Source organism: Manis javanica, chromosome 12 (assembly GCF_040802235.1).
Source record: "Manis javanica isolate MJ-LG chromosome 12, MJ_LKY, whole genome shotgun sequence".
In the NCBI taxonomy this organism is placed as follows: Eukaryota; Metazoa; Chordata; class Mammalia; order Pholidota; family Manidae; genus Manis; species Manis javanica.
In genome coordinates, this window is record NC_133167.1 from 84,289,809 (window position 1) to 84,314,545 (window position 24,737).

General features: G+C 50.5%; 2 long non-coding RNA genes across 2 annotated transcripts in view; both read right to left on the reverse strand.

Annotated features, from left to right (window-relative positions):
• LOC108405721 (uncharacterized) overlaps positions 1-24,737 on the reverse strand; it is a 77,166-nt gene that overhangs the window by 50,772 nt on the left and 1,657 nt on the right. The gene's annotated exons all lie outside the window — the stretch shown is intronic.
• Positions 113-9,067, reverse strand: LOC140845175 (uncharacterized). Its single transcript, XR_012123917.1, has 2 exons — positions 4,377-9,067; positions 113-1,753 (listed from the first exon to the last, which is right to left on the reverse strand). It is a non-coding gene; the product is annotated as an uncharacterized lncRNA (long non-coding RNA).

Sequence of the window (24,737 nt, forward strand, 5' to 3'; positions counted from 1 at the left end):
TCTTGTTTAAAATACCTTATGGTTTCCTTCTGAGATTTCCGTTCAAGGGCGAGTTTTAATGCCTTTCTTCCAGAATGGGGGGGAGAAAAAAAAACTGCCAGCGCATTACAAATAACATAAAACCACTTTTATTTTATTTTTTCTCCACTTGGTGATTTAGATCCCAGCCTCATTTCAAAAGCCTTGACATTTCCTAGGGACAGGGCGAAGGGAGCATGCAATGTGGATTTTCCTCGGCCTAGGTTCGAGGTACACGGGGCTGAGGGAACCAGGTCCCCGAGCCCTGCGGCCGGGCGAAAACGGCGTGCCTCTGGCGCCACCTGGTGGCAGAAAGGCGCCTGCCATAACGGCACAGGCACAGTCTGCGCTTCCCACTCAAATGCGGAGGATTTTCTCTTCCTGACAGTGCCTTTCATACATCTTGAAACCAAAGGGTAAATGCACCTGCTGCGAGGGGTGCTTCGCGAGGCTTGGCGGCTTCCCAAAGCCAGCGCTGCGTTATCTACCTCAGTCATCTGCGCCACCAGACTTCCCTGAACAGGGTCTGTGTTCCCTGCGAAGGCGCGACGGCGATTCCTCGGGACCTTGAAGCCGCCACTCTGCCCGTTTTCTTGAGCTAGCACAACTGACACTGGCTTCTGCCTCCTTGGGCAGGCGAGGGCGGTGTGCTGTGTGTCGGGATGGTGGGGCCGGGAAACCTGCCCGCTGTTCGAGGACTCCCCGAGGCCCAAGGAGAGCCGCGCCCCTCCCCGGTGGCAACTTGCTCCCTCAGGCCGGCACGGCTCGGGTTCCCTCTGCCCGGCGTTGGCAGCTCTCTGTGGGCGCACCTGCTTTCGCGGGGTCTCCTGCGCCCGGGGCGCGCAGGCCACCAGTTGGGCGCGCTTCGCAGTGGCCTTCTTCCCCGCCTCCTGGCCGCACTCCTTAGTAGTATCGGGCCCGAACGGCTCTGGGATTTATTGTTGCGGACGCGTTGTGCTGTTTTGCTTTAGCCTTTTGTGAGGAATGCAACTTATTTGGTAGTTTGTGATCCAAAGACTGCGCGCTTCTGAACGGTCCATAGGCCCGGAGGTCAAGTGCAGAAGGGGTGAGAGGGCTGTCTGCCCGCTTCTTTCATGCAGCCTCAAACTCCTGCAGAGCGTGGCCGACCTGGCCTGGCCTCACCCGGTGTCATCCCTCAGACTTGCCAGGACCTCAGCCTAAGAAGCTTTTGTGGGGTTTTTGGATTAGGGGATTGTTCGTTGTTTCTTGCCCCTGTATCTTTGTGTCCGGCTGGGATTCTTTCACTACTCAAAAGAACCTCAGGCTTCTTCTGCCGGAAATGAAGTGCGGGCCACCTGTAAGACCTTATGTGTGTCCCAGGCACAGGGACCTAGGCTGCTCGTGTCTTTGGGGCACCAAGGGGTTCTGTCAGGAAGAGGCTGAATGGGCCAAAGAAGTTGCCCTGAGACCAGCTCGGGATTTTCCTGGGAATCATCATTATCTGATTTCTGAGTTCAAATTGGCCCAGATCTGTAGAAGACCTGAAATATGACAACTTCGTTTGACTTCTTTTTCTCTGTTGTTCAGTTTGTTGATGGTTCTTACTTTGTCCTCCTCCCTTCCTCTCGGGTGCCCGTCGTCTCTTCAATTTATTTTGTTAAGTGCTTGCTGGAACTGCTGGGAATCGCTCCCTCTGGAGAGGGACTTAATTTTTTTCCTTAAACGTCTGGGTCTTTGGACCTCCCTCCCTAAGGAGAACCGGCTCCTGCTGGCCCTGGAGAAAAGAAGAGACCGTCTCCACGCAGCAAACACTCCACGCAGCCAAAGCAACAGTTGTGTGGCTGTTTAGTTTGTACCTGAGAGGTGACAACATGGGATGGAAACTCCTCGGATGACTGAGTTTCCCCCCAGAAAAACGTATTAAGGGCCTTTACAAACTAGAAAGGATGCCATTGACCTGGTGGAACAGGCTGTCCCCAGCTATGACTGTAACACCAACGGGCAGGTATTGTCGTCCAGACTGTCCCAGTTCACAGCCTGAAATGGCAGCTCTTCTCCCCATAATGGGTAACATTTCCTAAGAAATACTGTTTCCCAGTATTTCCCTTTTAATTAGCTGATGAGGAGTGTGTTCCTTTCCAGTGGCTAAGTTCCCATTAAACAAAGTTTCTGTTTTCATAGAGATAATTCTCCCCACCAACTGCTTACCTGCATAATTAATTCATCCAGCAACTCTTTGCTTTAAGATTCACCTCTGCCTTCTATTTCTCCCCTCCTGTCTTCCTGGCCCTCCTCCCCTTCTTCCTCCTAATCTCTCTCCGGCGCCAGAAATGGGGCCTGTGCTCCCAAAGCACCAGGAAGGGTGGAAGCCACAGAGCTGGAACTTGAGACACTAGACTGTTCCTGGCTCCAGGTCATATTTTCGCACCTCTTGCCTGGTTATTTTTTGTGGCCTCATGGGCAGCAGCAGGAGGAAGGGAGGTGGAGGAGACGGGGAAAGACACCCCTGTGTTATAGGTTGGACATAAACAGAATCGTGTGGTGTTTAGACTTTTAACTTTTCAGTCACCCCCCCACAACAAACCCACCTCCTGAGAAATCTGTACCCGCGCAGGAGGTGTGGCCCATCTTTGAGCAGCCATAATGGCCATAAATGCCATGCACAGCTTACCATGGTGTCTCTCAATATATGAACTAGCTCCTTCCTGATGTATGCCTGGGCTACCGTGGAATTCATCTTACAATAATCCTGAAGCTCTGCACTTTATTAATCATTCTGTAGGGGAAGCTGCACTCCAGCTTTCTGTTTGATTTGATTTCATTCATCCTGTCTTTTTGCAAAATAGATGGTTGAGTGCATCCGATAATGTATGGTTTAATTTGGAGCACTATGGGTTTGAATTACCATTTTCATAATGTGCTGTGCATTAATGTGTTACATCATTTATAAAGAGGAATGTGCAATTTTAAAACTTTCTCCTGAAAGCCAAAGTCACCTAAAGGAAACAACGCCACATCACATGGACCCATCTTCTTGCCTCGCTGCCAGAGAAATGCCTGCCTCCTCAACCCTGGGTTAAATCTGCCAAAGCTCGTAAAACCCAACATGAGGCTTTTGTGTTCACATAACACAGGTGGGTGTCGAGGTTTGGGGGGAACTTGCACATATCTGCCTGGGAGCCATCAATGGCAGTACAAAGCTCCCGGTCATTATTGCATAACTACAGCTTTGCAGCCAACCCGGTTGGAGGAGACCTCCAGTGGACAGCTCTCGGTCCACCCTGATCCCAGCACTCCCGCCCCAATGGCTGTAATAACACCAGCTGTCTGTTACTCAAACTCTGACTGAGGAGGAAAAAGCACTGATTACCCAAATACAGTCATTAAAGGGGAAATGTGTTTTTAGGACTGTCAGAGTGATTAATGAGGGCTAGCCGTCTTTGCAAATGCGCGTGTTTAGTCTAACTGGCAGCTTCTATTTTCCTATTGATTTATTGCAGCCGTTGCCGGGCCTCGGTGTGTGCGAAGTCAGGGCACTTCACAACTGCGCCCTGTTTAAACAGGAAAAGCATGCACATTTTGTCCGGGAAGGAGGGAGCAGCCTGAAGTCTCCCTTCAGTTCGGTCTCCAGGGACCCAGACCAACAAAGAAGACATTAAAAAGCTGCAGCCTGAGAGAGAAGGAAAGTGCCTCCCTTGGTTGTGCCCAGTCACTCAGTTACAAGGTCAGTGGAGACACACCATGGCCCCTGGACAAAGCCTGCCCCATTATGACCCTCAGCATGCCCACATTTTCTCCTCCAGGCCCTCCAAACCAGCTTTCAGCCACTGGGTCCAAGTGCAGGAAAGCACCCAGCAGAGGAGGTCTGGGGAGGGAGAAAGGGGCAAGGCCAAGCGAATAACAGAACCAAAGTACTGGGGGTGCATGGTCAGGGGGTGGGGGAGCAAGGTGAGGAGCTTTGTGGGAAATGGATAGAGCCCAGCAGTTGATTCCAACTTTTAAAAAGAGGATGGGGGGCTGCAAGAGTAACAGCTACCTCTTCCCACTAATACACTGTATGCCTTGACAAATGACGTATCTAATGACCAAGATAGAGAAATGGGAGCTCTAAAATAGAGCCCCAGTATTTGGCGATCATACATCCAGGCGGTCAGTCATCAAAGCAAACAGCATTTACAGATCCTGTTACATGCCCAGAACAATGCTGGATGCCACAAGACCCAGAAGAAAACTCAGACAAACCTGCACAAGTTAGGTGGGGGAGACAAGACCCCTGTAGCTATGAGGCAGGGAGCAAGATAGCCTTACATATAATTGTATTTATGCAGCTCTAATAAAGTGCTGAATCACACCGTGCGGACAGTGGGGAATAGGACTGGATATAACAAGGTGCTAACCGTGCTGATCCAATGGTGGGGCTGCAGGGGGTGGGGGTGGGGGGCCCACTGGACTGATGTCGGGACCTTCCCCTGGGAGTCCTATCCCAATCTGTTGGCGGGCTCTCCAGGTCCTCTGAGGCTCACCCTCTTTTGAGGGCTGAAAGCTGGGTGAGGCTTCTTTCCATAGCAGTAAGAAGGCTGGGACTTGAGTCCATGCATCTGTCATATTCATTTCTAAAGCAAGTCAAGGAACAGGTCACACAAATACCATATACAACACATCTGAATTTTCTTCCCTACTTAGCGTGTGCCTCCCACAGAGCATGCCGGGCATGGAAATAGTTTGTCCCTCTCCCTAAATGAAGGTTTCCCCAGGCTGGTGGCATATCACTAGCATTATAACACTTCCTAAAACAGGAAAAGTTGTCAGTGATTTTGGATCACAGATGAACTGGGAAAACTTTCTCTTAAAAGAAGCTGAACCTGTTGGCTGAGAGGGAACACAGTGACTGTATTTTATAAACTCCAAAAGGAAGACATGGTATGAGTGTATTTTGGTGACCTTTAGGGCTGTCCTGGAAAGTCCAGAAAGTCTAGTCATTGAACATGCAGTAGAAATAACATTGAAATGGGAATCCAAAAACCTGGATTTTGTTCTAGTTCTGAAACTTAATTTCCACATGGCCTTGAGCAAGTCACTTAATCTCTCTGAGTCTATTTTCCTATTTCTGAAATGAAGTTGTTGGACCCCATAATCTTGAAGTCCTTGCTAACTGGAATAGTCTACAGGTTTATGAGATGTTTACAGAGTGAAGTATTATGGTGGTTCAGGGCTGGTAAGGATGCTTGGTCCCTGGCCCCCACCCCGTCGAATATAATTCTAAAGTTCCTATTATTAGGACAGCAACTGGGGAAGATCCAGGAAAAGAAACCTTGTGACTTTCCCTCCATAATGGAGGGTGAGTGGAATGTACACAAGAATACTGTGGTGCGGACTTTTCACCTAGAGAACTGACTCCAACACAATGAATTATTAAAATGTTTTTTTTAATTTGATGAAATGCTGAGTAAAGAATGATGCAGGTATTTTAAGGACTGTTTGGGTGCTTAAGTGGGCCAGAAATAATTATTTAAAATAATGTCCAGAAGCCAGTGAGGTTACACCAAGGGCTACAAAAAAAAATCACATTTTTCATAAGCTACAGCCAATTGCTTTTGGAAAATGGAACTTGCAAGGGAAGAAATGAAAAATAGATAAAAAGCAAACCACAGTGAGGGAACCTTGGCTCTGACTGGACAGTGGGTATCTCCACAGCACTTTGGAACATAAAATAAAATGATCCTTCTGGAGTTTAAATCAGAGCCAGGTTTTAGAGTGGAAACAGTAAACTGGAAAATGTCATTGCACGTTCCCCATGTCTGGTTCGCTCTCCCTGGTGTGTGTCCATGTGAATGTGTGTGTGCTTTGTACATACCCAGTCCAGGAGGACATAGTGGGACTGGTCTTCCTTCCTTCTTTCTTTTGACAAGTTCAGATATGGGCATCTCCATACAAATATACAGAAATGATAGGCCTGCCTCACCTGAGAGCATCTCAAGAAGCATCATTTTGTGTGTGCCATGAAATTATATAGGCTGGGCATTGACCACTTACAACAAACCTCTAGTTCCCTTTAATGAGAAAACAGAAATTTGGGAAGGTTAAGTAAATTGCCCAAGATGTCACAGTTAAAGAGCTGTGGAACCATGCTTCTAATTATAGTTCTGGCCATAAAATCCTTTCACTATGCTCGATAGCTTTAGACTTTGTGTCTAGATGGATCTGGATGCTACAGATGGTTAGAATAAAGGGAACTGTCCCATCAAGACATTTTGGTCGGTGTGCCTCCATGTGCACGTTGGGATCATGCTATTCAAGCTACATTAGTCCTGCCTTTCCTTCTCAAAGTTGAGATGCTGCCCAGTGCAGTGGGTTTGACTCATTCAGTAAACATCACAGAGTTCCCACTACATACAATACTATGGTCTTCTCTGGGGACTAAAAAGTTGAGAAAGACACTGGTCTTGCCTCAAAGAACTTACACTCTAGTAGGAGATAGATGGGTAAGCCAATTAAGTTATGATGGACTAAGAGCTCTATTAATACTGTTGCAGTAGTCTGTATAGACTAGGACTTGGTGCAGTAATAAACTAACCCCTAAATCTCAGGGGCTCAACACAACAAAGGCTTATTTTTCATTAATACAACACCTCCATTGGGTGTATCAGGGTTTGACCACAAAAGCAAAACAACTAAAATCATAAGGCATTTATTGCCAGTTGTGGTGGCTCACTAAGCAAGTTGGAAATCTGTAGGGTGGGCAGGCAGACGGGAAGATCACAAGCAGGCTGAACCTCAGCTAGCATGAGCCCTTTGGAGTCTCTGAGCTCAGGGAAGGCCTAAGCCCTCTTTAAAGGGCTTGTCTGATTAGGCAAGGCCCACCTCAGATAATCTCCCTTTTGATCTACTTAAAATCAGCTGATTAGGCACTTCAATCACATTTGCAGAATCCCTCCGCAGACCTCCCCAGATTCATGGTTGATTAAATACCTGGGGGCTGGCATTCAGTCTAACCAAGGTGACATGTCAGAAAGCATCAGGGTACTGCAGGTAACAAATCAGCACCACCAACTGACAGGAACATCCTGTGGTCACACCAAGGGAAGGTCTGGAAGAGCTTGCACAATTACATGCTTCAGGACACAAATGGCTTATGTCACTTCTGCTCCTAATCCTCTGGCCAAAACTGATCACATGGCCCCTCCTGATGGAAGGGGCAGGACACTGACCTTCCCTCATGCCCAGGAGGCGAGGAGAGCTGGAAGGTGTCCACCACAGGTGGGGTCTGGGTGCTCTGGCCAGCTTCCATCCTCCTTTCCCCTGCTCATTTCACAGAGTGGGAAACTGAGTCTATGGAGAGATGGAGGCCCAGGGCCACACCACGAGAAAGGGAGACACCAGGATGAGAATGCGCCTTTCTCTCTCCACGGCTCACCTCCATCCTGCTCCCTTACCTGACAGAACCACCTTCCAGATCCACTGAGCCCTGCCTACATGGAGGAAGCTTACATTTGAAAGAGTAGAAAACAGGTGCCTCCAGGGATGGAATGCTCTGGCCTCCCTACAGTTAGGACAGGCATCTCAGGGCTATGAGACCCTGAAGGTCAAAAAGATTTGTGACCTTCTGCACCCTTATAGTCCTGAGATCCCCACCAGGTGGCTTGCAAAGAACCACCTGTTTGAGCATTGAGGCAGCAAGGTAACAGGCACTCCTTACAGGAAGGGCAGGGACCTCCAACTAGGGGACTTGAGCCATGCTTTAATCTGTGAGACGGAGCTAAAGACTGATTCAAAGTGACAATGGTCCCTGGTCACTGACACGTAAGTGCCATCAATCATATATGCTCTTGGATGAAATGGAAAAGGTCGGGGCAACAGAGGCCGAACATGGCCTTTGTCCTTCTCCACCATTTACTGAGTGCTTGCTACATGCCAGACACCATGCCATGCCCTTCCCATCCGGGGTTCCACTGAATCCTGGCAGCAAGTCTCTGCCATGAGTCTGTCATTGAAAACCTTTTGTCTAAGGTCACAAAGCCAGTAAGCAGTCAAGGCAAGATCCCTAAGTCTATCTGATTCCAAAAACCTGTACTCCTGCCACCAGAGCCACCACGTACCATTGTGCGGGCGATGCCCTGCATGAGGGCACCCAGCCAAGGGAGCAAGTGGGGGCTCCATGGCCACCCATGACTCCTGGCCTGGGTGGCATCAGCCTGGAATGGGGCCTGTCTCTAGATCTCCCACAGCCTACAGATGGGGAGGAGCAGAACAGAGGAAATCCTGCAAACTTCTGATTCTCTCCTCCAAAGACTGAAGGTCAGAGAGGAACCCTATTCCCCTGACCCCGGGCTCACCTCCTGATGGTACACCACAGTGTACACAGTCTCTGGAAATGTTTCCTGAGAAGCGACTATGTGTGCTAAATGCTACAGGTGGACAGAAGATGCATAAGACACAGCCCCTCACATCAAACTGCTTACAATCTAGTAGGAAAAACAGTACAAACACATACTAGTAATGCAAACTAAAGTACAACAGTAACAAATAAAGGGAACTCATAAAAAGTGCATTCACTGAAGGATTCACTCATTCACCCAACCCCCGAAGAGGAGGGAGACGTCTTCCAGGCCAGGAACCTACCTGAGCCAAACCCAAGGCCGCACTGAGCCTCGAGCTCATGCCAACCTGATTCCGTCTACAGGCAGCACAAAGGCACCTGTTACGTATAACTTTAGGGAGTCAGTGCTTCAGGGCCACCAGCGTAGGTGCGGCCACCAGCAGCGGGTCAAAGAAAGGCTGACGGCCTCAGAACAGACAGGGCACAGTGAAGGGCCTGCAGCAAGAGAGAAGGAAGGCCCTTTGCAAAATTCAGCTCAGGGCTTGGACCTAAAACAAGCATCTAACTTGCTGGTCCAGCTCTCCTCGCCACAGGCGCACCCTTCACCCTCCTGCTCCAGGGCTGCCTTCCTGCTCCAGTTATGGCTTCTAGGCTCTCAAGAGCCTCTTGATGGTGACAAGGACAGGTGGGGCCTTGCCCCATCGGCTCCCTGGTACTCCCCCAACTCCCTTCTCTGGGAGGGCAGCCCTCTCTGCATCCCTTGCTCCTAAATCACTGCCCCCTCTGGCCCTCCCCCAGTGCCATTCCTCCCCCAACACACACACACAAGCTCTCCCTTCCCTCCCTACCCCTTCCCCTCCATTTGTTTCAATGAACAGCCCCTTTTATCTATTCTGTAGGTACAAATGAAGCTGTCAAATTTGATCAGGCGCTTGGTATGACAGGCTGTGGGCGTCAGGACCCCTTGAACAGAGTGGGCCTTGTCTGTCACAGCCTGCCTGACACTTCCCATAATGGCCAGACTGATGAGATTCTGAGTAGGGCCCAGCACATTTTCAACTCTATTTTGGGTGAAAACCCTTCTTGAAAGATCTTGAAAGGAGCTGGCAGTTCAGCCGCCCGGATGATTAATGAGGGTTGGCTCCGCTGGATGGATTTCTCCTGGTGCCAACAGCCGTCCTCCCAACAGGCAAGAACGTGCTGCCGTGACTTCCCCAGAGCTTGCCCCTCACGGCAACGCCCCCAGGAAACCCCACCTGCCAGCCCTGGACACCCCGTCACCCCTCACCTCTGCCCACAGCCGCCTCTAGCCCTCAGCTCTCCATGCCTCTGCTCGGCTTTCCAACTCAGGGTGCCCAGCATTTGAAAAAGCTCAACGTACCAGCTGAGTGAGGCCTGGCTTGGGCGAGCAGGGCCTGCTGGACAGCTTTGCACATTTGAGGGCCCAGAGGGGACTGAAGAGGACAGTGGCCCAGATGCTACTTGAATGCCATGTCTCATGCCCAGTGGACCGGCTGGGCCTCTCTGCTTGATCCCCATGGGTCTCAGGAGCTTCCGGCACAGAAACCATGGGGCGTCCAAGTCTCCAGTGAGAGAAAGCATCAAAGTCTTTGTTTCCTCTTACCTCACTGGGTTTCTCAGAGCGGACACTGTTTGTGTTTGGAGAAAGACACTTCTGTGCAGCAGAGAACCCGCCTGTGCAGGGTTAGGACTAGCAGTGCTGGTCTCAGGACAGTACTTGAGTACATACCCCACAAACAAGGAGACAGCCAGAACTTCCCCTACAAGTCCCACACCCCGGGTGGAGGGGACCAGCCCTGACTGAGAACCGTGATTAGGGTAAAGAGACTCCCTCCCCTGTGCCTCGAGGGCCTTGTCCACTTTCCCACCTCCCTTAGCTCTCAATGGCACCCCTCCAGCCCACCCACTGGGGAGCACCCAAAAAAATGGAAAGGAGAAGGTCCAGCCACCCCAAAAACTGACTCTTGCCTCTGCAGCTTGCCTCAAACCAGCCCTTCTCTAAACTCTCTGTTCTTCCCTCCTCTTCTGCTTTCCTATTTTCCACAGAAGACTGCAGCTTATCCGTGCTTCGGGGAAAAGAACAGTGCCCAGAACTTTTCTGGGGGCTTCCAAGCTCGGAATTCTTCAGGAGGGTGCCACTGGAGGGCGGTTCAGGTCAGGCGTGTGCCTTTTCTTTCTGGAGTACCCAAAGATATCTTCCCCAAGCCAGGCTCTGAGGTCTGGGGACTCTACCAGACAAAAGTGGGGTCCCTATAACCAAAGCCATCGCCAGGGATCTCTGTAGAGTGGGCTACACATTCAGGGGCCAGGCCACGAGGAAGGGTTTCCGAGGATGCCAAGATATACGTACTCACCTCACTCCCCAATTTCTTCTCTCCCTTTCCTCCTGAAAAAGGAGAGAGAGATCCCATAGTTCACCCACCCCCAGGCCACTGGATAAATGCCCCACTGGGTTTGACCTCATCCAGCCCCCGATGAACCCAGGGCCAGCCACACATTTATTCAGTGCCAGCTGCTGAGCATCTGCTGGCCACCAGGTGCAGGGCTGGACTTGGGGCACATGGCACTGAGCCAACAGATGCACGCTTCTGCCTTCAGGGGTCTCACAGACCAACAAGGGGGGAAAACGAGGCAGACCTGCATATAACAATAAAGTGTGGCAGAAGCAATGGAGGAAAAGCAGAAGCCAGCAGACAGGGTGACCAGGACCCCTCATTTAGACCTAAAGTCCGGAAAAGCCTCTTGGGGACCATGGCCTTGGAACTGCAGGCCGCGTCGGGTTGGCCAGTCGGGAGGACAAGGAAGCCCAGGGGTGCAGAGCACTGACCACCCAGTCGTCCCACTGTCCAGGCAGCCCTGCCGCCTCACAAGGCGGGACCAAGGACCTACGCCGGCAGGGGCGGACCAGAGGCGGGCCATGCAGTGGCTGGGACCTCGCCGGGGCGCCGCAGGGACCCCCTTGGGCAGAGCTCTAAGGGTTTCTAGCTGCTGGAGCTCTGGTGTAGGCAGCTGCTGAGAGCATGAAGCTTGAGGGAGACTCAACTTTCTTTCTTCCAGAAAGATAATTAATGAAATACGGAAGAGGGTGCATCTTACTCTTGGAAACCCACAGACCTTCACTGGCCCCCGCTGTCTAATCGACACTAAACCTGTAACCTAGGGCTCAAGTCCTCCACAAAACAGCCCCTCCAGGCCTCCACCTGGCCCGTCTGAGCCCTGCACAGGCGTGAGCGTGACAGCTCACCGCTTCCTAGACATCAAGCTCTGGCACTGAATTGTTCCTTCTTCCTGAGAAGCCCAAGCCCTCCTTGGGAATTCAGGGTCTCGTTTTCACTCCAGTGGGTGGTGGTGGTGGCACCTCTTGCTCTGAATCCCTCGAGCCCTTTATTTGGTCTCTTTCATAGGCCTTCTCTACATGAGGGCCCTGCGAGGACCGCCCAAGGGACCATAGCTCCCCAAAGGCAAGAAGAGTCTTCTGTTTACCTCCGTGTCCCCTCTGAGCCCAGGGTAAGGCCAGGCCCATGGGTTACAGTCCGTAAGTACTTGCTGAATTCCATCTGATTGGAAAGCAGGGAAAGTGCTGAAGCATTTGTCAACATCTTAGAACTGGAGTCACAGGCTGGGGGAGAGAAGAGGCCCGGGGGCAAACACAGAGGAGGGACCAAAGACTGAGCCATCAGGACAGAGAAGGATGCTCACCCTCAGCCAGGCCCAGGGCGGCGGCTCCAGAAGCCTCCCCTCCTCTTGCCGCTCCCCCGCACACCTGGCGGGGGGGGGAACCACCGGGGGGCACAGGGTCCCTCTGAGGAATCCCGGCTGTGGCAACAAAGCCTTGAGGACAGCAGAGGAGGCCTGCTGGGCGGTCAGTGACCTTCTACCTCTACCAACTCACCGTGGTGGCTGAAATTCCCCTGCACAACACATTCCTTAGAGTTAAGGGACTAAGTCCTGGAGGGAAAAAAAAAAAACATAAAAATGTGCTACACAAGAGGTAGAGAGAGAAGACACCTGCCTCTTAACACAGCAGGTTCAGAAACCTGTTTGGGAGCAGCCAGCAGAGTAGGTGTCAGACCACTGAGGGCAGGCAGGAGCGAGGTCAGCACTTCTCTGCAACATGAACATTTTCTCAGGAACGGCAGCCCCGGAGGACCTGGCAACCGGGCAGCACACTTGCCAGGAGGCGAGGCCTGGGGACTTGCCTTCGAAGAGCAACCCTGGCCCCACACAGTTTCTCATGCGGCCCATGCCTCACCCACTCCAGCTGCCACAAGGGAGGGGCCTTGACCCATGTTTGCCACTGTGCCCCCACTGCCCGGTCTGTGCCTGGCATGCACAGGCACTCCGCAGATACGTCTTGAATAAATGAATGCATTCATAAGGCCATAGAGAGCTGCCAGGCATGGACCCCAAAGAGAACCAGTCCTTCCTCTCAGTCCCACACCTGAGCGGTCTGGGAAGGATGTGCTTGACAAACGCAGCCCACCAGCTTTGCCACAGAACCGGGGTCCCTGCTGTCTCTCAGGATTTCTGGAGGGAGAAAAAGAATTTTCCTGGCTATTGGGCCAGAATATAAAAACAAGGCCACGTAAAACAGGCCTAAGAGGGAAAGAGCAGGCCAAGAACAATATGCTCGTCTCTCCCCTGTTTTTGTAGGACCTCAGCTTCTTTTCCCAGTGAGGAGGAGGAGGAGAGGGAGCAAAGCCTGATGACCCTCTGCCCCCTTGCCAGGACAGAGGCCCGCACAGGCGGCGAGTCAAAGAAAACTTTTCCAAGGCTGATTACCAAGAGGGTAACTAGGTACACAGAGCACATGTGAACAGGCCCCTCGTTTCCAATTCAGGACTGTCAAATGGTGATTAATGACTAACAGCCACAGAGCGGCCTTGATTGCCAAGTGCCGTATTGTTAATGCTGACATTTAATGAGGCCGGACACAACTCCAGCACAATTCCACACCATCATGTGCAAAGAGCGCTCAACGGACTTAATTGGTTAAGTATTTGTGTGTGTGTGTGTGTGTGTGTGTGTGTGTGTGTGTGTGTGTGTGAGAGAGAGAGAGAGAGAGAGAGGTAGGTATCGGTATCGGGGCTTTGGAAAGGCCTAAGATGTTTGTGCACCCATCTGCCCTCTAGGGACGTCTGTATTTCCACATGCATATGTGTGACTGTGTCATCACTCAAGTCAGATGACTGTATCTACATATAACCTCAGAGCCCATCCCAAGGTTCTGCTATGGCAGAGCTCCCACCCCACCCGTCCATCGGCTGACCCCTCTGCAGCCTCCCCACCACCGTCTCCCAGGGGCGGCTGGGAACTGGTGCGCTGGTGCAGTTCAAGCGCATGAAAAAGAGTTGAGAGAGGAAGCTGTCTACAAGCAGGCCTGGGTCCAGGCCTCCTGAGAAGCAACTTGCTCACTGGACTCAGATCAATGGTCCCCTGGCCCGCCTGATGGGGAGGTTCCTCCTTTGCCAAGAGAGAACGGTTGTCCCCATTCCGGAACTCCTCGCTCTCCCAGGAGAGGAACAGAATCCATCTTATTGTTCTAGAGACAGAGTCCTGGGCAAGAGGGACAGAGAGACCGGCCCAGCAAGGACTCTCCAGGCCAATTGACTGGGGGGGACAAAGAGCACAGGAAAGGAGATGTCAGCTCCAAAGGGCAGATCAGTTCATGGAATCTGTAGTCATGGATTCCTGGCTATATTTGCAATGCTGTGGCCCGGCCTTACGGGGGCGAGGGAAGGAGGTGAAACACAGGTGACCAGCCATTGTAGACATGAACGCAGAAGAACAGCCCGGATGTTGCTAAGAGCCAGACGGGCAGCTCAGGGCATCAACGCATTCAGAGGAAAGGTCGGTTCACAGCAGGGGCTGAAAATGTCCAGAAAAGGCAGGGAGTGTGTGAAGTGGTCTGAAAAATGGGAGCCTTTGGGCAGAAAGGGCTGGGAAGGCCATTATCCAGGTGAAGAGTTTGGGCAAGTTAAATTCCTATTGATTTCCACTTAAGGCCTTGTTCCTCAGAGTATGCCACTGAAACCAGCCTCATCGCTGCTGGACATGGAGAATGTCAGGCCCCTGCCCAGACCTGGGCTCCTAGATATTTTCATGCATGTTAAAGGTTGAGAAGCACTGCTTCAAATGTCTTGGGCAACAAGCCACACAAAGCAGCAGGCCTGACCCCAGGCACCCCCAACATCTGCCCACTGTACTGCTCCAGCAAGCAATGCCCCTGGGCCCCCTCAGCCCCAGAGGAGGTCAGGCTCCCTGCATGGTCCCTGCCCTCCCCGTCTCAATGCCTGTGGTCCTATGAACACCTTGCAGAACCATCAGCATGCGTCCTGTGGTCCCGTGGCTTTTCTCCCTTTGCAGTGGGGGACACAGCAGGACGGCTGATGGCCTCCGTCTCAGGCCTTGCTACCCCAGGAAGGCGTTAGGTGGCTCTGTGAGGCCCACCCCCTGCTGGCCCCAGAGGTGGGCTGAGGGGCACCGGCCACAGGCCAGAGCAGGTGACTTCCTCCCGTGGCTGTCCCAGGTCCGGGGTCGTGTACTTACAGCCCTGCAGCTGGCCCTGATTCTGTGAAGCACTCTTGACCCTGGGGATGTCCTGCTCCAGCCACCCAAGCTGAGGGAGGGTCGGCCTTGAAAAGTCAGAACCAACAGCTAATGTTTCCTCTGGTGACTGGGCCTAGGGGTGCCCTGCTGTGACCTGACCTTCCAAACCCTTTCCCTGAACCACATCTTCCCTGCCCCAGCCGCTCCTCTTTGACATAATGGAAAAAATTAGGACCGCTCCTCACCAGCTGCTGTGTCTTCCCCCCAAACGAAGCTTCTCCCCAGCCCCATCAGGTGCCCCTGTGACCTCAGTCCTGTAACCCAGCCCCACTCCGAGTAGGAAACAACTGGGAGCCCGGTTTCCAGCTCCTCGGCTCCCTGGGTGACCCGGGGCAAAGCAGGGCACAGATCTGTGCCTCGGTTTCCTCATTTCGAGCAAAGGGATTCGATCAAATGCATGACCTTGGAGGGCCTTGTCAGCTGGAATAGTCTGATTTTATTTCAGAGAATTACTGTGAGGCCCACAGGAAGTGAGTCACGGACCTTATAACACGTTGAAATGTTGAAAACGACACATGGACCTGTGATCAGGAGCCTGCTTGCCTCAGTCACGCCCCAACGGGTGTCCTGTTAGGTGTCCTATTGTTGATGTTTTCTCCTCAGACTGGGGGCAGCTTGAGGGCCAAGAGGCCGTGTCTATTTCTTGCGCATCCTCTCTGCATAGCGTGGCTCTCAGAGCGACAGACTGATCACACTCCTGGCCTCTCAGTCACTTAAATGGACTTGGAAGAAACTTAAGAGAAAAGTGGTCGCCTTTGCTTCTCAGTTGGGGAAGGTAAAGCACCACTTTTAAATCTACATGTCTCCCTTCTCTTGAGGAAAAAAAACTGCTTGCCTCCTTGAAATTAGTTGGAGTTGGAAGTTCCAGTGGAATTTTTAATACTGCCTTGCAGAGTAACCCGGAGCAGCATGCCCAGGCTAATTCCATTCCCCAAGCCCTTCCTGGGAGCTCAGTGCCAAGCCTCTGCTCAGCAACAGGGGGAGGAAAGAAGAAATAATAGAAGAGAGAGATGAACAAACATAGCAGGACATAGATATCAAAATAAATATTGTCCCATTCTAAGTGGCCATTTTGGGATGATATACACTTACTCTAATATCTCACCTTGTTCTAAACTACCGGGATCTCTTTGAATACACCTGTCGCATTCTTTAGTGACAATGACAAATCTTTATGTGTTGATTAGGTGGAGAAATGTCTTTGGAAGCCAAGCCTGGTGAATGAGGTGGATGGTCGGGCTTATTCAATCAGGTCAAAAATCTAACTGACATGCATCTCATACTAAAGCTCTTAATGAGCATAGAGACTTGATATACAGTCTTGTTGTGCGAATACTTAGAATGTCTTCCTTCACTGAGTCGCATGAGTTTGGCTGCGTCCGGAAAACTCAATTGCATGGCCCATCTCCTTGCTTCCACCCCAGCCCTGCACTCCACCCCCTACCCCCACCGTCTGTTCTCAACACGGTGGCCCAAGAGACCGCTCAGAACCAGAGGTCAGATCCTGTCACTCATGTGTCCACAAGCGCTCCCAACTTTCTCAGAGCAGAGGCCAAAGTCCACAGGGTGGCTCCTGAGACCCTACAGGAAGCAGCTCCCTGCCCCCTCTCCCCCCCACGGTCCCTCAGCTGCTCACGGGCCTCCGTACTGTTCCTCAGACAAGCCAGGCACACTTGGACTCGGGGGCTCTGCTTCAGCCGCCCCCTCTGTCTTGCACACTTTTCTCCCAGAGCCACGTGGCCAATTCCCTCGTTCCCTCCATGTCTCTGCTCAGTCCTCACCTTCCCCGTGAGACCTAGTCTGACCTACTTAATACCCCTGTTGATAATGCCTTCCATTCAGTACCTTCCATTTCATGACTAACGCAGAAACACTTACGTACATTCACCCACACACACTCACTCCCGACCCCCCTTGACCCTGCTCTTCTTTTTTCCATGGCACTTAACACCTTTCACTAGTCTGTGTAATTCATGTGTATATTATTTAAAGGGTCGATTGTATCCCCCAGTGAGGTTCAGGAGGTTCAGGAGGTCCAGGATCGCTGTCTGTTTAGTGAACTCCCAAAAGCCCAGAAGTGGCACGTAGCTGGCATGCATTAAATATGTGTTGAACTGAATTGAATTGAACTGGAATTCAACTGAGTTGAATGTCAGGTCCCGACTTATATAAAGTCTAGCGCTGCCTTCCAGTGGCTCACACATTGGGTAGCAAGAGCTAGAGACACACACGTGACAGTGACTGGACACCACAGTGGGATATATGACCAAAGAGAATGTACAGTCCTGCTGGGGGAGCCATGCCAGGGAGTGTGCAGGCCGGAGGAGGAGAAAGAATTCCCACTGAGCCTGCTGCCTGGTCAAGCAAACCTCCCTGTTTCCAGCACAGGCCCCCACCATTCCAGCCTCTGAGACACTCATGAGCTCATGCCCTCTGCTTGAAGTCCTCTACCCTTGCTGCCCATCAGTGCTCAGTGCCAGGCCCCTTCCTCCACACCACGCTTCTGATGACTCCAGCCCTCACGGACTCTTTCTCCTCTGAGCTCCCATCACACCTATATTTTGTATCAGACCATTTAGTCTTTAAATAGAAAGTGTGTGTGTGTGTGTGTGTGTGTGTGTGTGTGTGATTTCCCCAGTGAGGACCATATGTTTAATGTTTTGTTGCTTCTCTCTTTTGAATGATGCCAAGTACTGGGAGTGGTGGCACCTGACACACTGGCACCATGGGGATGGTCAACAGGCAGTGAGAAACAGGAGGGCATTCCCATCCAGGGAGTCCTCGGAGGCAGAGCTAGCCTGGTGCGAACAGATGTGACGAATTTAAAGATACCCCACCACCAGTAGTTCTCAGCCCAGCCAAGATCTTAGTCACCTGCAGAGGTTTTGAAACAATCTCCCTGTGCCCCGCCCCAGACCAATTTTGCCAGAATATGAGGGAATGTGACCTACACATCACAATTTTGTAAAGTTCCCCCAAGTGATTCTGATGTGTAGCTAGAATTAAAAACAACCAAAGTTATCAGAAAAAGAAAAAAAAGCATAAGGAGTAAAAGACAAAGATGTGGAAAGGAAAGTGAACAAGAGGCCTTAAAACCTGTACCTGCACAGGTGCTTTGCCATTTTGTTTCTGTGAGGTTGTCACGGGAATCAGTCCTTGTCAGAGTCGTTTGGATGGATCGGCTGGGAACCCAGATGCCTTGTCCTCTGCCATGGAGAGAACAGCCAGTCAGAGCAAACGTGGGCTCAGCCAGAGTCAGTCCCACAGGATCAGAACCTTCTGGAGAAACTAGTGGACTATTTTAGACCACTCCAAAATTTCTGTTGTGATTTCTCCCCCTCCCAGGTTATTAAAATTCAGTTTACCCTCTCCTGGGCCTGCCCATCCGAAGAATCAAGAGACATGCAAATTATATTCAGGCCATGGGTTCAGAAAATTCCTGGTTAATTTTATGCACCCCTCCTTCCTCCACAGCCTCCAAAATCAAAAAGTTGCACCTCCTCACTCTGAAAGGTGGCCCGGCTCAAGTGCTTCGAGGAGCATGCCAGGAACTTGAAGAGCTGTGGCCCCTTGGCGGCTCTGGCCTGTAGGTGTTCCCGGGCATGCCTGCTTTTCTCCTCCAGTCCCCCTTCACATACAGAACTCAGAGAGGCAGGCCAGGCAGCTGAGCTGCCGCCCCGGGAGGCTGCCTCCAGCAGCGCCTGTCACAGAGCCCATCCTTCCACACCCGGCACACATATTCTGGCAAAAATGTCCCTCTCCCCAAATGTCACTATTCACCGAATGCCACGGTCAGGGCCAGTGCTGGGGCTGACAATGCACTTGCCCCGAGAAAGGACGTGCACTTATATTCGGAGAAGGACCTAAGTGACAGAGATGAAAACTTTTCCTGAGCACAAGATCTGCTCATCTGGGAATGGAGGGTGGGGGGGCAGAAGAGAGGGGACATGCAGGGAAATATGTGGGCCCTTAGCAGCTGAAGGAGGGGGAGAAAGGAGTGCCCAGGGCCCAGGAGAGGTGTGGCCAGACAAGGCCAGAGCACCAACAAGCTTCCCCAACTCCACAAGCTGGGAGACCCGGCCCTGATCCCAAGGGGTTGCCACCAGGGTGACCCTGAGGCCGCCTTCTTTCACTCCAAGCCACAATCAGCCAGCCTCTGGCCACCCTGTGGCCTCCCCATGCTGAAAACATCCCTTGAAAAGCCGAGGGGAAGAAGCCAGCCCCCAGCAGTGAACCCCACATATACCCGAGAGGTAACTCGAAACCCCAGAGCTGGGCCAGGGGAGGAGGGGAAGGGTAGAGGGGATGAGGTTTTCCTACTTCCATTCGCAACTGTCAGGCGGGTGATTAATGGCCAACAGGTTTGGAATCGCCTTTATTGCCAGATCAGTATTGTTGCCCGTGACAGCTAATGAGGTTGGACAGACTTCTCCACACTGAGCCACTGAGCTTTATGGGGCCGGCTCCCTCCCCTGCAGAGCTCACAAGGCCTGCCAGCTTTTCCACTGGAATGTTCCAACCACCGACCCCACCTCTCCCTCCCATCACTACCTCCCCCCACGGCCAGGAACCACCATCCCACCCAGGACCTGCCCATCCGCAGAGGAAGTTGAGTGGCAGGCCGGTGCCTGGCCTGCTCAGAGAGACCCATGTGCTACACGCACACCCCCAAGCACCCTGTCCCCACCCATGCTGGCATCTGAGCAGTGGGACTGGGGGAGCACCTGGAGGGAAGGAACAGATAACAGCAAACACTGCGGCCCCAAAGGATTAAGACAAAGCAGAAGACACTTCTCTCTGCTTGCTGTGGACCCTCACTGGCACCCTTGACAAGCCATTCTATAGTCAAAATTCAGGAAGTATTTCACACCCTTCCCACTTCAAGCCAGCAAATGTGTTTGAGGGGGTGAGGAAGGAGGAGTGGGGGAATCTCAGGAAGAGGCTCTAAGACCAGTTAAGAATGATTTTTGACCAACCACCTTGAGCCTAGGTAACACAAAGCCAGGTTTCAGGGCAGAAACAGACGTGGTCTGAGGTCTGAGGGTGAGGAAATGCTGGCTTGATTTTCTGCTCTCTGACAAATAATCTTTACCTTCGTGCTCGTTCACATCTTGATACGGTTAAGCATGTGTTTGCCTGGGGTTTAATATTTGAAGGAGTTGGAGCAATGTAATAAGCAAATAGCTTAAAAGGCCCAGAAAGACCCCCTCAGCTTAAAAAATCTATTACTTTTCAACATGATATAAATGTATTTTGCTGCTGCTCAGAGCAATTTCCTAGTTTACTCTTATTAAACCAGGAGACGGCTTAGGAGAGTTCTTGATTTATGAAACACATACTAGATTCATTAAAACCTTAAAAGATTTAATACATTTTATCAGGACATTAAATCTGTGCAGGCTTTTTAAATCAAATACCTGCCATATTTCATCCCCCACACCCCGCAAACCTCCTTCAGAACACTGAAATGCGGACTGACAGACATTACGGGTGTTGCAGGCCTGATTTTTAAGTGGCATTAAAGTCCTCCCCTCTAGGATTTATGGCCCAGCCTCTCCCCAAGTCTGATCTTCTGAAGAAGTGATTTCCCTGTTTGGAATTCGGTTCGGTGAGCTGAACCAAGATCTACATTTCAAACATACACCTGAACATCTCCGCCTCTCCTGTTCCGTAGCCAGCGAAGTTCCTCTAGGACCCCATGAGCAGTGCCCCAGCCTCCATTCCCCTCCAGGACTCCCGGCCCTGCTGCTGGGCATCTACACTCATGGCATTACTCCCACCTCTCTGTGCCTCCAACTCTCAGTCTACACAGACCTGCATCCATACACCTGTCATACTTCAGGGTGCCCGGAAAAGCTTGCCCTTTCATTCTCTATCTCCCCCTTTTTAAGTCGTGCTCCACAGTGGTTCTCGGCTGGGGGTCATTCGGTCACCCACAGTCTCCCACACACACCCTGGGGACATGCAGCAAGGGCTGGATACATACTTGGTTGTCACGACCAAGTGTGATTGTGTTGGGAGACCCAGTTGCTACTGGCATCTAGGGATAGAGGCTAGAGATTCTTCTAAATGTCCTACAACACACAGGGCAGTCATCCCCCACAAGAAACCTCAAAGAATTATCCAGCCTGGCATGTTAAAAGTGGCAATGCTGAGCAGACTGGCACGAGTGGCCCTCCCACTCCTGTCCTGTGCTTCAGCCCTTAGGACTGTGGCCTGGGGCTAGTAGGTGTTCAATGAGTGTTCATTGAATGGAACTAAATTCCTGTCCTCATACACCGACATTTTCCAAATTCATAAATATGGTTGGTGGGTGGCTGGTGGTGGGGGGTACGGGATCAACAATCAGATGATCTGCCCATGACCTGGAGGAAATTATTTAACCAGGACCCTCACTCCCTCATTCGTAATATGGGGTTATCATGACACCATTCTCGTGGATTATTACAAGGATTGGATGAACTAGTGTGACTGAAGGCACTTTTTATGTCTTAAAGGCTGTGTATGTTTAGTATTTTGTCCAGCAAGCACTTATTGAGCCCGGATGATGTGCTGGGAATTGTGTCAGACCCTCCTGTGTTGGGGTGGGAGACACAAAGGTGAGTGAAGCAAAGCCCCTGCCCTCCAGGAGTGTGCACACTTGTGACATATACTTACATTCTGGTGTCATGTCCTAACATATATCCCGAATATTTCAGCCGATTAAAGTGAATGTGATACAAGCCATTGAGTATTGCAGAGGCTGTGGAAATGCAGAGAAGAACCATTCAGAAGGGTCTTGAAGGATGAGTAAGAGTTGGTCTAGTGAAACACAAACAACAATAGAGTAATATGAAAGTTGGAGGTGTTGGTAAGGGATCACACCACTAAAGATCTTACCTGACAAGCTATAGGCTTTGGAGTTTTTTCTGTAGGGAACCTATGACTGGGTTTTTAAGCAGAAAAGGTACAAAGAGGACACGGGGCAGTGTGAGGACGGCCGGACCTAAGGGTAGGCTGCAAGGTGGAGCAAGGAGATCACCAACATCAGATTCTTACAACAATCCCAGTGAGAGGTGATGACGCCCTGAACTAGGACAACATGCAGAGAGCATAGCGCAGGCTCAGGAATGAGCAGAGCTTCATGACTAAACGGATGGGGCAGGTTAAGAGAGAGGCTGAGCGTCTGGCTCAGATGGTTGAGTGCACGGTGATGCTCTTCATGGGAGTTTGAGGGGGACTATGAGTTCGATCTGAGACATGCCCGGTTTGTCCCCATTCACCGTCCAAAGAGAGGGTGTCCAGTCTGTAACTCACAGCCACCAATATGCATTTGGGAGAGTCATCAAGAACCAAGGAAGTAGAACCACGAGAACATGAGACCTTCCAGAAAGAGAAGGCAGAGAAAGAAGAGCAGTGGACCCAGGACCAGAGGTCTGGTGGAGACTACAAAGGGAACACTGGGACGGGCAGGAGGAAACCCAGGTAGGGCCTGGCCATTTCGTGGCGGCCGAGGGCAGGGAGCGGTCTTGGTTAAAGATCATATCTTTAATGATGTGGTTTCCCTCCCATCACCTCCAGCCTTTATGACCTTATTCTATTGTTGTTTGTGTTTTATTAGACCAACTCCTACTCATCCTTCAAGACTCTTCAGCATTATGAGGTTGGTCAACAGTACCAACAGCATCAGAGAAAGGGACTGAGGAACTAAAAACAATGGGATGAAATTGAGGATGTATACAGCAACCTAGGGTACTTTTTCAAGAAACCGTGCTTAAAAAGAAGGAGATACACCTGATGAGAACAAGACAGAGACTTGAACAAGACTATGGGCTGTGGCTAAAGAACTGGTAGAATGTGGATCTAACTGAAGGCTCTAGGTCCCTGAGGAGAGAGGAGGGCTGAGATTAGGGTTCTGGGTGGAGAAAGGCCAGCCTGGAATGGAACAAGGGGTCCTGACCCTCTGAGATTCCCACAGTAAGTACTTAAGGAACCTTTTTGTCTAGGGCAAAAAGGAGTCTCTCAATGACACAGAGAGATATATACATAAATACATGCAGATAAAATACCATACAATCTTTCTTTAATTCCTAATATTATTATAGATCCAGAGATGTCAAAAGAATGGCCATGCCACACAAAACGGGCAAAGCCACACCTCACACTGCCAGGCCTCTTGTCACAGTGTCCCAGGGCAGCAGGCTGCTTTCTCATGCACTGTGGGCTTTGACAACTCCCCTCTCTGGAAACTTCCTCCCCTTCACACTTTGTTTCTCTGGGAGTGAAATAAATGGGTTGGATTAAAATCACAGGCAACAATGTATATGTCCATCAACAGATGAGTAGGTACGCAAACTGCAGAGCTGTATACAGCGAAATACGACACAGCAGTAAAAAGGCACGAATCATTGATATACGCGGAAGCATGTATGAACCTCCAAATAATTATTCTGGATTTTAAAAACAAAAAGCCAGACACACAGAACCCAAAAAAAGAGTACATACTATATGATTCCATTTATATAAAATTCTACAAAATGCAAACTAATCTGTAGTGACAAGCAGATCGGTTGTTGCTTAGGAATTAGGGGGGTTGGCCAAGGAGAGGGTGGGAAGGAGAGATTGATTGCAAAGGGACACAAAGAAATTTGGGGGCACAAATCATGTTCATTATCTTGATTGTGGTAATGGTTTCACAGGTGTATACACGTGTCAAAACTTAACAAATTGTATACTTCCTATGCCCTTTATTGTATGTCAACTATACCACAATAAAGATGTGAAAACATAATCACAGAAGTGACTTCCAAGTGACTTCCAACTCCACTTTTTTTCATGACTCCTCTTTGATCCCTTTACTGAACTCCTTTGCAGAAATGTCATTAGCCCCAAGCAGATATTCTCCTGATCTTAAAAGGCACCAATCCTGGTTTTTCCAAATAAAAATAAGACAGGAAAGTTCTAAGTAACCCTCTTTATAATAAAGAATATAGTGCTTCACTCTCCTCCCAAGCTCACGAAAATCTTACTGGGATCAAACGTCCTGAAAGAAGACCTCTGTCCTCTGGCTTAGGGCATAAAGAAAACTCAAAAAAATATCCAGCAACTTCCAATCTTGTGATATAAATAAATGAACTAAAGCCCAAGATTTTAAAAGTTGCCCAGTTCCTTTGGGCTGACCCAGTTATTAATAAAAAGGGCTGCAATTCTGAAAGAAGTGGTCTCTCTTTGGAGTGGCACTCTCACCAACAATTAGCTTGATAAGAGGACAAAACAAACAGCAATCCAGAGGTAGGGAGATGTGGATGGCTGGCGTGGGAGCATTTTTTAATCCTGCTTCAACCAACAGCTGTACAATGAACTGGCCCAATTCAAAGTTTTGCAATTTTTGACCACTGGTCTACATTCTTGAGAGGTTACATATGAAATAAATGTTGGTGATTTTCTGTGTGCGCGCGTGTGTGCGTGCATGCGTGTGTGTGTGTGTGTGTGTGTGTGTGTGTGTGTGTGTGTGTGTTTAATTGAACCACCATTTACTGTACTGAAGAAAAGAGACTTGGGATCACTTGAATTCTGCCTTCGCAATTTACAAGCTTTGTGGTTTGGGGGCAATCCCATCTCTACACTTCGACTTCCTCCTCTAATACAATGGAGCTGAACTCAAAGAGCTGACCTCAAGACTACATAAAATGAGAAAAGCATAGGACCTGGTACATGAAAAGCACTCAGAAATGCTTTATGAAATTTGCACTGTAAATATCTATTTAGGTATAATTTCAGAGTCCCTTATCGCATCTTCTGATAAGCTTTTGTTTGGTTGTTACTCAATACC